Source organism: Dendrobates tinctorius, unplaced genomic scaffold (genome assembly GCF_039654945.1).
Source record: "Dendrobates tinctorius isolate UK_male_01 unplaced genomic scaffold, ASM3965494v1 ptg000083l, whole genome shotgun sequence".
In the NCBI taxonomy this organism is placed as follows: domain Eukaryota; kingdom Metazoa; phylum Chordata; class Amphibia; order Anura; family Dendrobatidae; genus Dendrobates; species Dendrobates tinctorius.
The window spans coordinates 2,442,538-2,457,771 of record NW_027361751.1 but is presented as its reverse complement, the minus strand read 5'-3'; the positions used below and the strand labels follow the sequence as shown (position 1 = coordinate 2,457,771).

At 41.7% G+C, this 15,234-nt stretch overlaps 1 protein-coding gene across 1 annotated transcript in view; it reads left to right on the top strand.

Annotated features, from left to right (window-relative positions):
- The first annotated feature begins 1,571 nt into the window (after window positions 1–1,571).
- Window positions 1,572–15,234, top strand: part of ZNF366 (zinc finger protein 366) — a 97,305-nt gene continuing 83,642 nt past the window's right edge. Inside the window, exon 1 of the mRNA XM_073584054.1 lies at window positions 1,572–1,927. The gene's annotated coding sequence lies outside the window, so the exon portion shown is untranslated. The remainder of the gene's footprint in view (window positions 1,928–15,234) is intronic.

Sequence of the window (15,234 nt, the reverse complement as noted above, 5' to 3'; positions counted from 1 at the left end):
TCATATATTATATAGAGTCATTACAAACAGAGTGATTTATTTCATGCATTTCTTTCTGTTAATGTTGATGATTATGGCTTACAGCCAATGAAAACCTAAAAGTCATTATTTCAGTAAATTAGAATACTTTATAACACCTGCTTGAAAAAATTATTTTAAAATCCGAAATATTGGTCTACTGAAATGCATATTCAGTAAATGCACTCAATACTTGGTCGGGGCCCCTTTTGCATCAATTACTGCATCAATGTGGCATGGCATGGAGGCGATCAGCCTTTGGCACTGCTGAGGTGTTATGGAAGCCCAGGTTGCGTTGATAGCAGCCTTTAGCTCGTCTGCATTGTTGGGTCTGGTGTCTGATCTTTCTTTTTGCAATACCCTATGGGGTTGAGGTCAGGCGAGTTTGCTGGCCAATGAAACACAGTGATACTGTTGTTTTTAAACCAGGTATTGGTACTTTCAGCAATCGTTCTCAATTGCAGCATTTACGGGGTTAAACAGCCTGGACCGGTACTGGCACTGTCCCTGGCTGTTAGTGCAGGAGCTTGGCTACTAGCAACACCGAGCTCCTGCTATGATCTGGCTAAAGGTGCTGATATTTCAGCACCTCCTGCGTGATCATACTATGAATGGTCAGTCATATTGACTGACCGATCACAGCCATCTGAGTGCGGGGACTGATGGCATGGGTCCCAGCACCTCTTCCCGTGCTGCCCAGCTGTCAGTATGGAACTGTCACTGCATGTTTACACACAGTTACAGTTTAAAGTCACGACAGGCACAGCACTGGCACCCACTCATGACATGCTATGTCTGTCATTGGTCGTTAAGGGGATAATAGTTGAGTGTTAGGCTCACTATGTGAGGTGGATCCGCAAAGCCCAAGGTTCGGGTGGTCACATTGGCCATAGACATCGTTGAAGCAGACAGTTGAGACACATGGGAAACAGGTAGCAGAGGTATGGTAAGCCGTAGACAGACAGGAGTTCAGTAACAGTTAGCAGAGGTCCTGGAGACTGCAGACAGGCAGCATAGTATTTCATTGCATGTGTTTTTTTTTGTCTCTTGAAATAAAGCTAATTGAAAGTTGGCTTCAGGGAAGGAAAAAAAGTGATTTACTATTTGTAGATATATTGGGGTATGTGCGCACGGTCAGTAAACGCTGCGGGTTGGACGCTGTGTACTTGTGCAGTATCCAGCTGTTACAGCATAGTGGATGGGATTTCAAGAAATACCATGTCCATTATGCGTGCACAGATGCCCGCGGCTCACCCGCAGGGACGGACATGTGGTGCGTCTTCCAGACCGCAGCATGTCAATTTATGTAGCGGAGATGCTCAGTAGATGATTACATGGGAGCACGCCAGGCTACTTGCAGAGCCTGACATGGAGTACAGGAGATAGTTTAGCAGACTGGAGTGTTTCTTTATCATTTAGGCTATTTGTACGGTCTTGATTCTGTGGTCCTCCAGGTGCGGCCGTTGTATGTCAAGGCCCTAATTATACACAGAGATGTCATTCCATGAGAAAATTCCCACCCTACAACTGTCATGTCAGCTCCACCGCGCTCCTCTGCAGCCGTCAAGACTGGAATGTCACTGGAATTCCTTCTCACTTCACTTCAGCCAAATTTTTTATAGAAGAAATAGATGTCTATCTGCCGTTTCCTTATTCTTTTTCAGGAAAACATAGGGTTGTTGACTTCCTCTCTCCTCCCTTCCTTCCTTCTTTCCGAAGGTACTCATCTGAAAAAGGAGAAGAGAAGCAAATGATTGTTCCTGTTCTCTTTCTTAAGTCACTTTTATGCACTGTCCTCAATAAACTCTCCACCAGATCTCACTGACAGGGAGCGCGAAAGGACAAGACATTGATAAAAGGGTGCTAAGAGCATCAGAGAGAAGACACAGCCCTCGCGCCTCGGGGATCAGTAAGTAGATTTCCTGCTTACACGCTTAGGACATGAAGATGATGAGTGATATATAATTGTACTACACATCCAGTTCTAAGTATCAGAAAGGACTGATGGGCACATGTGGGGTTCCTTGGTATCTATCGTGGAGTTTGCAGTGGTCTGCACCTGGGAATCTGGATCTAATAAAATGGCTGTTTGGCGACAAATTACTAAATTTATCTAAATAATCTATCTATCTAATAGCGACAGCTTTCCAAATTTCCAGGTGAAAAAAAATATCCATGTCCCACATCAACAATTCAGTTAGACATTGATCATTTCAGTTCATGAACGTGATGTGATTGCGAGATGTGGTTAAATAAATCAACTGCGCTTTTTTTCACCTAGAATTTTGGAGTGCTGCCGCTATATACTGTCTATTACAAAAGGAACGGGGTTTGTACCCTCCCTACTGCCATGGTGCTGCTTAAGCCTCTCTAATCTATCTATCTATCGTACCTAATGTTTTTTTATTTACACAATATTTTAGCAATTGACTATCAACATTGCACATTGTTCCTATCTACAGTGCCAATTTCAGCTCTGTGTGTCAAAATTCAGTATGTATATACATATATATATATATATATATATATATATATATATATATATATATATATATTCAGCTAAACATTACCTGTCTGCTTATGGTTTCATTGTGATTTCAATTGTCTGATTTATTATTTTTCTATTGCTGTAAATTTTGAGTTGTAGCAAAATATATCTCTTTAAAGCTCATGTGACATTATGTTCACATTTATTATATATATACACTGTATATATATATATATATATATATATATATATATATATACACACACATACATATACATACATATACAGTATTTATATCTCCACTATGTCATTAAATCTCAAAACAGTATTAATTGTATTTATCTACATTGTTATATTATCTACTTATCCATCTTCATAAAGATTCCTTATAACCGAAACGTCGCCACACCAAATGGGCTAATTAAAGTCCATGTTCCTTTTAGCTGTGTAGTGCTGCCTTCTTTTATTTGGTTATATGTCTTTTACAACTGAAGAATTGTTTGGGAGACGTTGCACCCACCACCATTTTTGTCATTGTGCTGCTCCACTATTCTTTCTATCTATCCATGATATCATAATGCTTTTACTTGTCTGTCCCAGTAATCTTTTAATGCTAAAACACAAGTTTTTTTTTCTGCCCGTGAGTTAGAAGTCACATTTTCGTTTTGCACTTTCAGGTGTCTGCCCAGATGTTTAAAGCTCTAAATACCATTGCCCATTTGTGCATTAGTGTTAGCAGGCAGGTGACAGCATCATTAGGCTATGGGCCCACGTAGCGTTTTAAAACGCACACAGAAAACCGGACTCCTTCCCAGAAATCGCGCGTTTTTTTCCGCGCGATTTCACAGCGATTTTACCGTGATTCTGTTCGCGATTTTGCCGCGATTTTCTAAAGCACTTTCCAAGCGATTTGAAGCATCGCTTGGAAAGTGATTGACAGGTTGGTCACACTCGTCAAACATAGTGTTTGACAAGTGTGACCAGCTTTTTACTATTGAGGCCGCCTATGCAGCATCAATAGTAAAAGATAAAATGTTAAAAATGATAAAAAAATAAAAAATTGGGGTATATTTACCTTCCGACGTCCCGCGCTGCCATCCCGGGCCTCAGCGTTCCCAGTAATGCCTTGCAAGACCTGTGATGACGTTGGTCTCGCGTTACTATAGCGATCTCACGAGACTACGTCATCACAGGACCTTGCCGCAAGGCATTACTGGGAACGTTAGGCCGGGAATGCAGTGTGGGACGCCGGAAGGTAAATATACCCCGATTTTTTATTTTTTATTCTTTTTTTTTACAGGGGTATGGTACCCAGGGCCTGGGGGACAGTCTCCTCTCCTCCACACCGTGGGTACCAACCACACATGAGACGCTTACCTTCCCGCATGGTGGGCATAGCCACATGCGGGAAGTAAGCGGTTTTCATGCATTCCTATGGGTGCGGAATCGCGGCAATTCTTTGCGATTCCGCACAAAAGAATGAGCATGCTACGATTTTTTCCGCGATGCATTTCCGCCGCGGAAAAAAGCGCAGCATTAGCACAGCATGTGCGGAATGCCATAGGAATGCATGGGGGGCGTTCTGTACACGATTTTTAAATGTTTTCGTGCCGAAAATCGCTGCAAAAACGCTTAAAAATCGCATCGTGAGCACATAGCCTTACAATTTTATAGTAGAGAAATGGTGGCTCAGTGGTTAACACTGTTGCTTTGCAGCGCTGGAGTCCTGGGTACAAAACCCACCAAGGAAAACATCTGCAAGGAGTTTGTATGTTCTCCCCGTGTTTGTGGGGGTTTCTTCCTGTTACCGTCCACACTCCAAAGACATACTTATGGGAAATTTACATTTTGAGCCTTAATGGGGACAGTGATAATGGTGTCTGGAAATTAATGAAAAATATGGTGGCGCTTTATAAGTCAGTATAGTAAATAAATTAAAAACCTATTACTATACACCACAGTAAGCGTGAGTTCATACTTGTATCTATGTATAAAAATGGGAATAGCAGCACTCCACATTAAAAAAAAAAAGAAGATGGCGTTTATTCGTCCAACATGGCAACGTTTCGATTCATGTGTGAACCTTTCTCAAGCAAAGCATAAGAGCACATCATCAGATGTATATAGGTACAGCAGTTATGTGAATGACCATTAACAATATGACAAAATGGAAAGATATAAAGTGATTTGTGTTACATACAAGTTCATGAGTGGATAAATAGTATTCCCTTATCACAGAGTCATGGTCCGACGTGCAGACCATATCCAACAGTTGTTAAAGTGCTTGGAAACATAATTACTCAATATAGGACATCACAATCCATACTCACCCCATCAGTAATGCGTGTTACATTGAAACATCACCGGCGTCTAACAAACTTTACTGCGCATGTCCGTCTATCTATCTATCTATCACCTCTCTATATATCTATCATTATAGCATTCTAAATAACATTAATCAATAATTACATCAATGAGAACGTTAACAAATGCCACACAAACCTTTTCTGATCTCTAGAAGTGAAGGCCAAGGTTACGCTTATAATGGCTATGTGGTTTAAGCAGATTTTAAAGCGTGGATTTTCCTTAATCTTACAGATCGACAGCAGACACAATAACATCGGATTACAAAAAATGTAGACAGATATACGGTTTGTGACTAATCGTTCAGAAATTAAAATCTCTGGGGACTCAGACTGACTGATGTGATAACATTTAACAAGACCATAATAAGGGTACCGTTACACCTAGCGATGCACCAGCGACCCCGACCAGCGATATGAGCTGTCACACAGGCAGATCTCACTAGCGACATCGCTGGGGACGGGGATCGCTACTTACCTGTCAGACGCGGCGATCCTGCGTCCTCCCGCCCGGCTCCACGCGTCGCTCGTCGGCACCACAGGAAGCGCCGCAGGAAGTGACCAACGAGGAATGGTCCAGGAGCTTCTCGCGCGATCAGCGATAACCAGCGGGGGAGCCAGTCGGAGGTAAGTATCATATGCAGCGATATCGCTAGCAATATCGCTGCAACGTCACAAAATCGGTGACTTTACAGCGATATTACTAGCGATATCGCAGTGTGTAACGGGGGCTTAACTCTAGACGGAGCACGTTACAGATAACACGTTACAGGGCACATTTTTCACCTACACGAGTGTCTGTAAAAATTACCAAGCAATGGGCGCTGAGGCTACGTCTCCACGGTCAGTAATTGGCAGCACTTTGAACGCAGCCCATGTCCACTGTGTCCAAAGCGCTGCCGGCTATTGAACACAGGGGATTCCACATGTGCTCACTGAACCGTGCAGAATCACCGCGTCCAATACATTGCACGGGTGAAAATTATCTTCTGGAGAAGCGCATCTCTGAAAGATAAATAGACATGCTGCGGTTTGGAAAGACGCGCTGCATGTCCATCTCTGCAGGTGATCCGCGGGCATCTGTGCACACTTAGTGGACATTGGATTTCTTGAAATCCTATCCACTATGCTGTAACATCTGGACGCAGGGTCCAACCAGCAGCGTTTACTGACCATGGGAACATACCCAGACATATAAAGATAAACGGGGTGCTCACTGTAATATTAGGTGCTCAGAGGTAAAATCCAATACTGAATATAGTACAAAAACCTCGGAACACAAAATTCAAATGAAACTCAAATGAGTATGAGTAAAGACCAAAGTTTATTGATTCCAAAATATCATAAAGACCAATATTCCACAGAAAAAAAACTGACGTTTCGACTATAGCGCCTTTTTCAAGAACTTATCTGCAGAATAAACGATACATGCACTCATTACATAAGAGATATACAGTCAAGTACTAATCGTACTAAAATAATAAATCATAATTCACACAAAATAAAGACTCAATGCATTGAGTATCATATCCATTTAAATAGTCAATATAGACCCAGAGTAATACCTGTGGAAATAATAATCATCATACATGTCACATAGGTAGCCCTACAAGTTCATAAACTGTTTACCCCTAGTTCTGAGCTTGATAAATTAATGAAATTATTCCTGAAATGTTGCATTTACCGTATCATCATAACACAAAGTGAAAGTTGCATCCAACAGTGTTAAAATTGTCCAATATATATTTTAACCACTACTTTGACCATAACTGAAATATTTACATTTAATATATTCAGATGCTTCTCACAAAATTATAATTTCATCAAAAAATTAATTTTAGTTCTTCAATACAAAAAGTGAAATTCATATGTAGAGTCATTACAAACAGAGTGATCTATTTCAAGTGTTTATTTCTGTTAATGTTGATGATTATGGTTTACAGCCAATGAAAACCCAAAAGTCATTATCTCAGTAAATTAGAATAAATAACAAAAAACACCTGCAAAGGCTCCTAAGTGTTTACAAAGGTCCCTTAGTCTGTTTCAGTAGGCTCCACAATCATGAGATAATGACTTTTGGGTTTTCATTGGCTGTAAGCCATAATCATCAACATTAACAGAAATAAACGCGTGAAATAGATCACTCTGTTTGTAATGACTCTATATAATATATGAGTTTTACTTTTTGCTTTGAAGAACTGAAAAAAATTAACTTTTTGATGATATTCTAATTTTGTGAGACACACCTGTATATAAAAAAATTCCTGACCAGCGCTTCTGAACAAAATAAGGCAAATGTGAACAGGTGCAACCTGCTCTGACTGCATGATCTACAAACAAGAGTATACAGCACCCTGTAAGTGTTAAGATCTGTGCCGCCATCAGGGAACTACTGCCCTTACTGCTGTATGGGGCCCGGTGAACAGCAGTACAGAAGGGGGCCCGCAGGTCAGGGGCCCTGCTCCTGTGCTTCTAGTCATCGGGCCCCAAGGGCAGTGAGCTGTGGCTGAAGCGTTGAAGAACCTGTGGTGACGTCATCGTCATGTGATCAGGGGGCGGAGCTGATCACAGGCCTTCACCACTGATCAGCTCCGCCCCTTGATTACATGACGATGACGTCACCACAGGTCCTTCACCTGAGCCCACACAGCAGCTGCATATTCACCGCAGGAGCGTGGCTAGGTAACAAGAAAGTTTTTATTTAATTTTTGAAAGCGGCCAATATGTTTCCCCGGCAGGATGGAGACACATGGACCATGTGTCTCCATCCTGCCAGGGCAGATTGGAGACATGGGGGGCAAGATTGAGACAGGCAAGATTGGAGACAGACTGGGGGCAGGATGGAGATGGGGCATGATTGGAGACATGGGGGCATGATTGGAGATACTGGGGGCATGATTGGAGATACTGGGGGCATGACTGGACATACAGGGGGCATGATTGGAGACACAGGAGGCATGATTGGAAACACAGGGGGCATGATTGGAGTTGGAGATACTGGTGGCATGATTGGAGATACTGGTGGCATGATTGGAAATACTGGTGGCATGATTGGAAATACTGGTGGCATAATTGGAGGCACAGAAGGCATGATTGGAGGCACAGGGGGCAGAATGGAGATACGAGGCATGATTGGCGACATGGGGCAGAATGGACATACGGGGCGTGATTGGAGACACTGGGGGCATGATTGGAGACACAGGGGGCATGATGGAGACACAGGGGGCAGAATGGAAATACGGGCATGATTGGAAACACGGGGCAGAATGGAGATATGGGGCATGATTGGAGACATGGGGCAGGATGAAAGTCATGGGGGCATGATTGGAGACACAGGGGGCAGGACGAAAGACATGGGGGCATGATTGGAGACACTGGGGGCAGGATTGGAGACAGATGGGGCAAGGTTGGAAACAGATTGAGCAGGATCATGGGGCAGGATGGATACGATGGAGACAGATGGGGCATGATGGGGAGATCATATGGGGCAGAATGGATACTCATGAGGGTAGGATGAGAGAACATATGGCTGAAGCCAGGAATGAGAACCACAGGGGCCAGGATGGGGGATATTATTACCATAGGGGCTAATTAAGGGATATTATTACTGCAGTGATGTATTTATTTTAATTTTTGAGTACACTGCTTTAAATGGGGGGGCAGTCCTGTTACTGTGTAGATTGATACTATGTTGCCTTTTTTTCTTCATGTGATGTAATATAGAAGTTGGGAAAAAAATAAGTAATGTGTTCAGTAAGTGGAGCTCTAGATAAGGCTACTTTCACACTAGCGTCGTGCACTGCACGTCGCTATGCGACATTGCAGCGCACCGACGCATAGTGTGGAAGCGCCGCACAATGGGGGCAGCGGATGCTGTTTTTCATCGCATCCGCTGCCCCATTGTGAGGTGCAGGGAGGCGGGGGCGGAGTTCCGGCCGCGCGTGAGCGGTCGGAAATGCTGCAGACGACGCACCAAAAAACGTTACATGTAACGTTTTTTGGTGGCGACGGTCCGACGCAACCGTCGCATGACGGTTGCGACATGTGTCAATGCGTCGCACTGCGTCGTTAATAAAAGTCTATGGAGAAAAACGCATCCTGCAAGCACTTTTGCAGGATGCGTTTTTTCTTCAAAACTACGCATAGCGACGTGCAGTGCACGACGCTAGTGTGAAAGTAGCCTTACTGTGTTATTTCCTGCAGAGACGAGTCCTGACTAGAAGTAGTGATGGCGGTCTGTGCTGGATGAAAGATGAAAAGCAAAGCTGAAGGACGTCACTGGTGAGTGAATGTTACCTTTACACTGACACTATACACTGTATACTATATACAGAGCTCCTGTGTATAATGTCACCAGTGATCACTATATTACTTATACATTATATACAGAGCTCCTGTGTATAATGTCATTGATCACTGTATTACCTGTACACAGACACTGCATACTAAGTACAGATCTCCTGTGTATAATGGCACTTATGGTGATAGTATTGTGCTTTTTTTTATTACTGATCAGTATTGTAGTATTCATTCACTATGTGGTGGTAATATGTGGTCTGGACATGGTGTTGCAGTATTTGTCCCTTGTATGTGCTATTATTTCGTCTCTTTGTGGTGGTAATATGTGGTTTGGTCATGGTGCGGTGGTATTTGTTCCTTGTATGTGATATTATTCAGTCACTGTGGTGGTAATATGTGGTCTGGACATGGTGCGGTGGTATTTGTTCCTTGTATTTGATATTATTGGTCATTTTAAAAATTGAAAAATAAATAAAAATATACCTAAAGTGTATTGCACATTTTAACAAATATTTAATAGGTTACAGTAGAGTAGAGTAGAGTAGGGCCTGGCCAAAAGTGTCTATCATGTTGTGGTGGTGGCTTAAAAAATCTTTTGGCCAAAACAAAAGCTGCTGGCTATATGTGTAATCTGGTGATGGGAACTGTTAATGTGTGACTGGTGAGAAGTTGAGTTTTTCCAAGAGAGAGCAGTGGGACTGTGGACAGTTCGAGGGTTGGAGGTGGGGCTGGGGTGGAGCCTGGGTGGAGTCTCAAGAAGGCCCCGAAAATTTTGCCAGTATGGGGCCCCAAACTTCCTTGTGGCAGCCCTGGCTAAGATATGTGCAAACTCTGAATTTGACATTTGGATTGCATTACTGCTATATAGAATATACTTAGAAAATTAACGTGCATAGTGCACAATTTGGCCAATTAATGAGAGCCTTCCAGCCAGTAACAAGGATCCTAAACCTAATGCTTATCAAACATGCCCTTCCCGGAAATCATTAGATTCGTGTTGCCCGAACCACGCATAAATCAGACTCTGGTTGCACAGTTGCAGCAGTGAATGTTTTTGTCTGAAACACTTTGAAAACCAGTCTGGGTGCTCTATGTCTCATGGACTCGTCTGATGCTGTAGCCGGCATCTTTCTCCTGCATTTCACTCCATGGGTAAATGACAGGTCTCTCCATTTGTACACACATAGAGAAAGATTTATCAGTCATCTGGAGCGAGGAGAAAGTGGCCATGGACCTACCATGGACTAGTCAGCCGAGATGTAGAGTCACCATTCGGCTTTAGTCTGAAACTCGTCAGCATTTCAGGGTAAATCATCGCTGGCTGCATTAATACAATCTGCAGGTGCTCTGTGTTACACTGCTGCCTCTGCAGTGCATCTGTGCAGAGTGAGCTGTCAATCACCGTGCCGGGGCGTGCGACCACTACTGCTCACTGCGTACTCTGAGGTGACTGTAGCCGCTATGTGCGCATCTCTCTGACTTCAGTAAGGTGGGCAGGCAGCATTAGAATGCTTTATACCTGCAGACTAACCCTATATCTGCAGGAAAATAATGTTTTCCTAGGTGACAAGTTCCCTCTAAGTTAAAAGAAAAATTGCCTCAAGAGTGACCATATACTTTACGACACATAGCAGTCATACAGAAAGTCATTAAACCAGGAGCTATCACCACTCTCTCAAGTAAGACCATTCTATTTCTATGGTGCAGGGGAGACAAGCCGCCATCAGACATTTTTGACATGGTTGTCTCAATGGGTACCATGTAAACCTTGTATTTGTCTGATCCTTGCTTCCTCCTTCAATGCCAGGGGCAGATATGTTTTACCAGCACACATTACCTTGCTGACTGAATTTCTAACCTTTATGGCGGCCTGATTTTTTTCTAGAATTTCCGGACTGTATAAAACATTGCAAACATCTTTAAAAAAAGGTCATGGTCCCACAATACCGATTTAATAAATTAAAATAAATGACACAACACCATTTCTAGTGGATGAAAAGTGGCTGTGAGTTTATTTTGGGTTAATATAATAAATAAAACCAAATCCATTAATAAATCATTCCAGATAAATACCCAATAATACCATACCAAAGACACAATCCGCCCCTTAGCGGGCGATTTTCCCACAATAAACATCACAACAGTTAATAGAAAAAAGGGGGAGGGAGGGTGGGAGAATCTTCTTTTCTTCAGGAACAATTTCTTGACTGAGGAGAAAACCGCTCAGGCAGGGGTTTAAATATGCATAAATTTCACCGCCAAAACAAATCCACCAATCAGGGCCCGTTAAAACAGCACCAATGAGGATGGATATAGCCAGTCATAACCAGTTTAGTTATCTCAAAGCATAAAACCTTGACCTTATTTTGACCTCTCCCTGAGGTAAAAAAAAAGACCGCCAAATAAATTCAAATGTGTGGAACTACGGCCTGTGTGACCATGGGACCCCCCCTTTATGCTGATGCTTTATTACGGGGGGGGGGGGGGACTGACATGGTCCCACAATACCGATTTAATAAATTAAAATAAATGACACAACACCATTTCTAGTGGATGAAAAGCGGCCGTGAGTTTATTTTGGGTTAATATAATAAATAAAGCCAAATCCATTAATAAATAATTCCAGATAAATACCCATTAATACCATACCAAAGACACAATCCGCCCCTTAGCGGGCGATTTTCCCAAAAGCCAGGGCTCACAGAGACGTGGCCCCGCCCCCCAATAAAGACATCCACTTTTCAACCATAGACTGTAAATCCAGATTAAAGATGTCCAGACTAATGTCTGACAAATGCCCCAGATCTTGTCGATATAATCCTGGAATAAAACCTTCAAGGTCAACGTGTCTGAACGAAAAACTGTTAATTAACGGTAAAAATTTTTGCAGACCTCTATTAACCCTAATCCGTATTTTATTTAAAAAATTTGAGTTGCTCTTTCTCCAAAGTAATCTAGGGACGGTTTCAGAGAAAATGAAGTCAGTTCTAGGGAAGGATTGTTTCAAAGATGAAACGTCCGACCTCATCATTGCTAACAAGTCCAAAGTCTTAATTTTCCCTAAGTCGTTACCACCAAGGTGAAATAAAACTAAGTCGGAAGCTGGAAATAATTTTGAACATTTCTTAAACTCTAAAATAAAACTTGACCACTTCATCCCTCGAATGCTGTGCCAGAATATTTGGATCAATAAAGGGCTGAAAAATAAGTTCTCAGAGTAATACCGACGTTTAGCCCTCTTCTGGGCCCAGAAAACATAAGAATGGCCAAGATCCAAACCACCAACGGACCTGAAAATTAAATAAAGCGTTAATAATCATAAAGACTATGGCGAATATAAATTTTAAATCTCTTTGAATCCCATGTACCTAGTTTTTTGATTCTTGCATCAGAAAGACCTGCCCTGGCCGCTTCTGTAGCGGCCCCAATTCTGAATGAGTGGGAAGTAATTTTCAGATGCTCTTTCCCTAAGAATTTCAAGCATTTTTTTAATAAAAAATTAAATTGAAAAATCGGGGCAGGGAAAAATCCAATTGAACAAATAGGGGGCCTTGAACGGAAGGCCAAAGTTGAAACCATTTTTTCAAATTAGTTACGGTTCAAATAACTGGGTCCGAAAAAGTTTCGATTTTTATTCTAGACCCTCTACCACACTGGTCTTTTTTTGATTTTCTGACAAACAAGATTAAGTAATTCTCGTAAAATTCAACGTCCAAACACTTTAGACCAAACGGGGTGGATTTTTTCGCGGAAATGAATTCGCCTATACGAAGGGCCCCGAAAAAAGCGATTAAAAATGCAGAGGATAATAACAATGCTTCGTAAGAACTCAGACAGACTCTGTGTAACGAAGCACAAAGATCCTTTAAAAGTGAATGAGAAATCGGTCGTCTTGCATCTGGTTTTAAATTACTCCTCTTAAAACCTTTCAAAAATTGTCTTAGAGGAAAGAAACTTGTTAGAGGGGGCTACCCAAAAAGCTTTAGAAAAAATGATACCCCTGAAATCGATTGATTCAATGCGGAGAAAGATAACCCTTTACTGACCAAAAATTCCGCAAATTTCAAACTGTAAATCAGGTTAGGGTGATTTGGATCAAAATTAAAGAGATTACAAAAGTTAAACCATCGAAGCCATGCGGTGGAATATTCGGCCCATGATCGCTCAGATAGTGACTGCTGAATAAAGTAAGGTATCAAACTGATATCAAGTCCCAAAATTCTTGAGGGCAAAGGGTTGCTTCTGTATCTGCGTTTGGAACCTGTTGGTAAAAGATTAAACGCTGACCAGAGAATAGCGAATCAACAGCTGACTTCCAACAACTAGAGCCTAAGTTTGCTTTAATCCAAATATTAAATTTCAGGCAAAGCAAAGTCAACTGTCTAAGAATTTCAGCAGCCCATTTATTTTTGGATGACAGCGTGTTGATAGCCATTATAAAGCCTCGGTTCTTCGAAAATATTACGATTCTTGAGTTTTGCATCAAAGAGCCCAAAGTAGATACCCAATAAAACGGAAAAAGGTTACAACACCATTTCGTTTCTGTTTACCCCAATAGAAATCCAAGGTAATGGAATGTTCTGAATTGTCCAATGAGAAGAGAAAAAACTGCACAACCTTCAGAATTACTTACTGAAAAATTAAAAGGGATTGAATCCGCTGGTACGAAGTCAGACTGCAAACAGGACCTTCCATTAAAATCTGTCAAAAATTTTAACCAAATTTTGGCATCCTTTTTTAAATCAGGACCAACTCGTAAATGAGAGTTGGGAGTCAATAGACCTTTTGTGGCTTCGTAGAGGCGCCTCGAGAATGGCCTGCCTATAGGGATAATTCTGAGAGCAAAATTCAAAAGGCCTAAAAGAGAATGCATTTCTTTCAAAGTAATTTTTTCTCTATTGATGAATTTCGTTAAAGCATCTCATAGCTTAGACACTTTGTCAATGGGTAGTCTAGATTCCATCAAAGAAGAATCTAAAGTTATACCTAAAAATTCAATACACTGGGATGGAAAAACTGCTTTTTCATGTGCGATAGGGATACCAAAGAATTCACATAAACTTACAAATTTTGAAAGGGCTTGAAAGCAGTCTGAGGAAAAAGCTGGGCCTACAATCAAAAAATCATCGAGATAGTGTAAGATGCCGATGTTAGAAACAGTAGACTCCAAAACCCAGTGCAAAAAAGTCAAAAAATTTATATAAAGTAATAGCAGGAAAGAGAAAAACCCATAGGAAGGCATCTGTCAAAGAAAAAAATTTCCGTTAAAATAAAACCTTAAAGAATTGAACCCCTCAGGATGAACCGGAAGGAGCCTGAATGCGGATTTGATATCAGATTTGGCCAACAAACTGATTTGTCAGTTTGGCCATTTAAAGATTCACCATACGGAAAAGATAAATGATGTATCAGATGGAAAGAGCCTTGCTATTTTTTTGGAACGATACCTAAAGGAGAGATCCGAAAATTCAAAAAAGGAGGATACTCAAAGGGGCCAGCAAACCTTCCTAATTCCAGCTCGCTAAAAATTTTCTTTTTCGCTACGTCATGGTACGAATCTAATGATGACAAATTCCTCACTATTGTGCAACGTACTCCTTCAAATGGGGGAACATGAAAGCCGAAGGAAAAACCTTCAAATAGCAATCTACTGCTTTCCCTGTTTGGATAAGTGCCTAGCCAATACAGCATGTTTTCCAGTTTCACTGGTGTGGGAGCCTTTTGCGTTAATGTCTTTAACAGCTGATTGCTGAGATGATTGCTTCTTGAAACATTTTGCTTCAGGGTGAGAGTTCCCGCAAAACGAGCACTCATGCCGAAATCTGCAGTTATGACTCCATTTGCAAAATGAATCATTGAATGCAAAGCATACCCCTTTCTTAACAGAGGGAGAAGTAGATTGTCTAGAAAAGGCCTGTCTCTGAGGAAGCATTAAATTTATCCACATTCCAACATCCTTAATCCCCCAAGTAACCTCCGGATGGACAGCTAGTTTTTTGTCTAAACGCTTCATCGTAGTGAAGCCATGCTAAACCACCAAAATTCCTGAAAGCCTCCAGTATGATA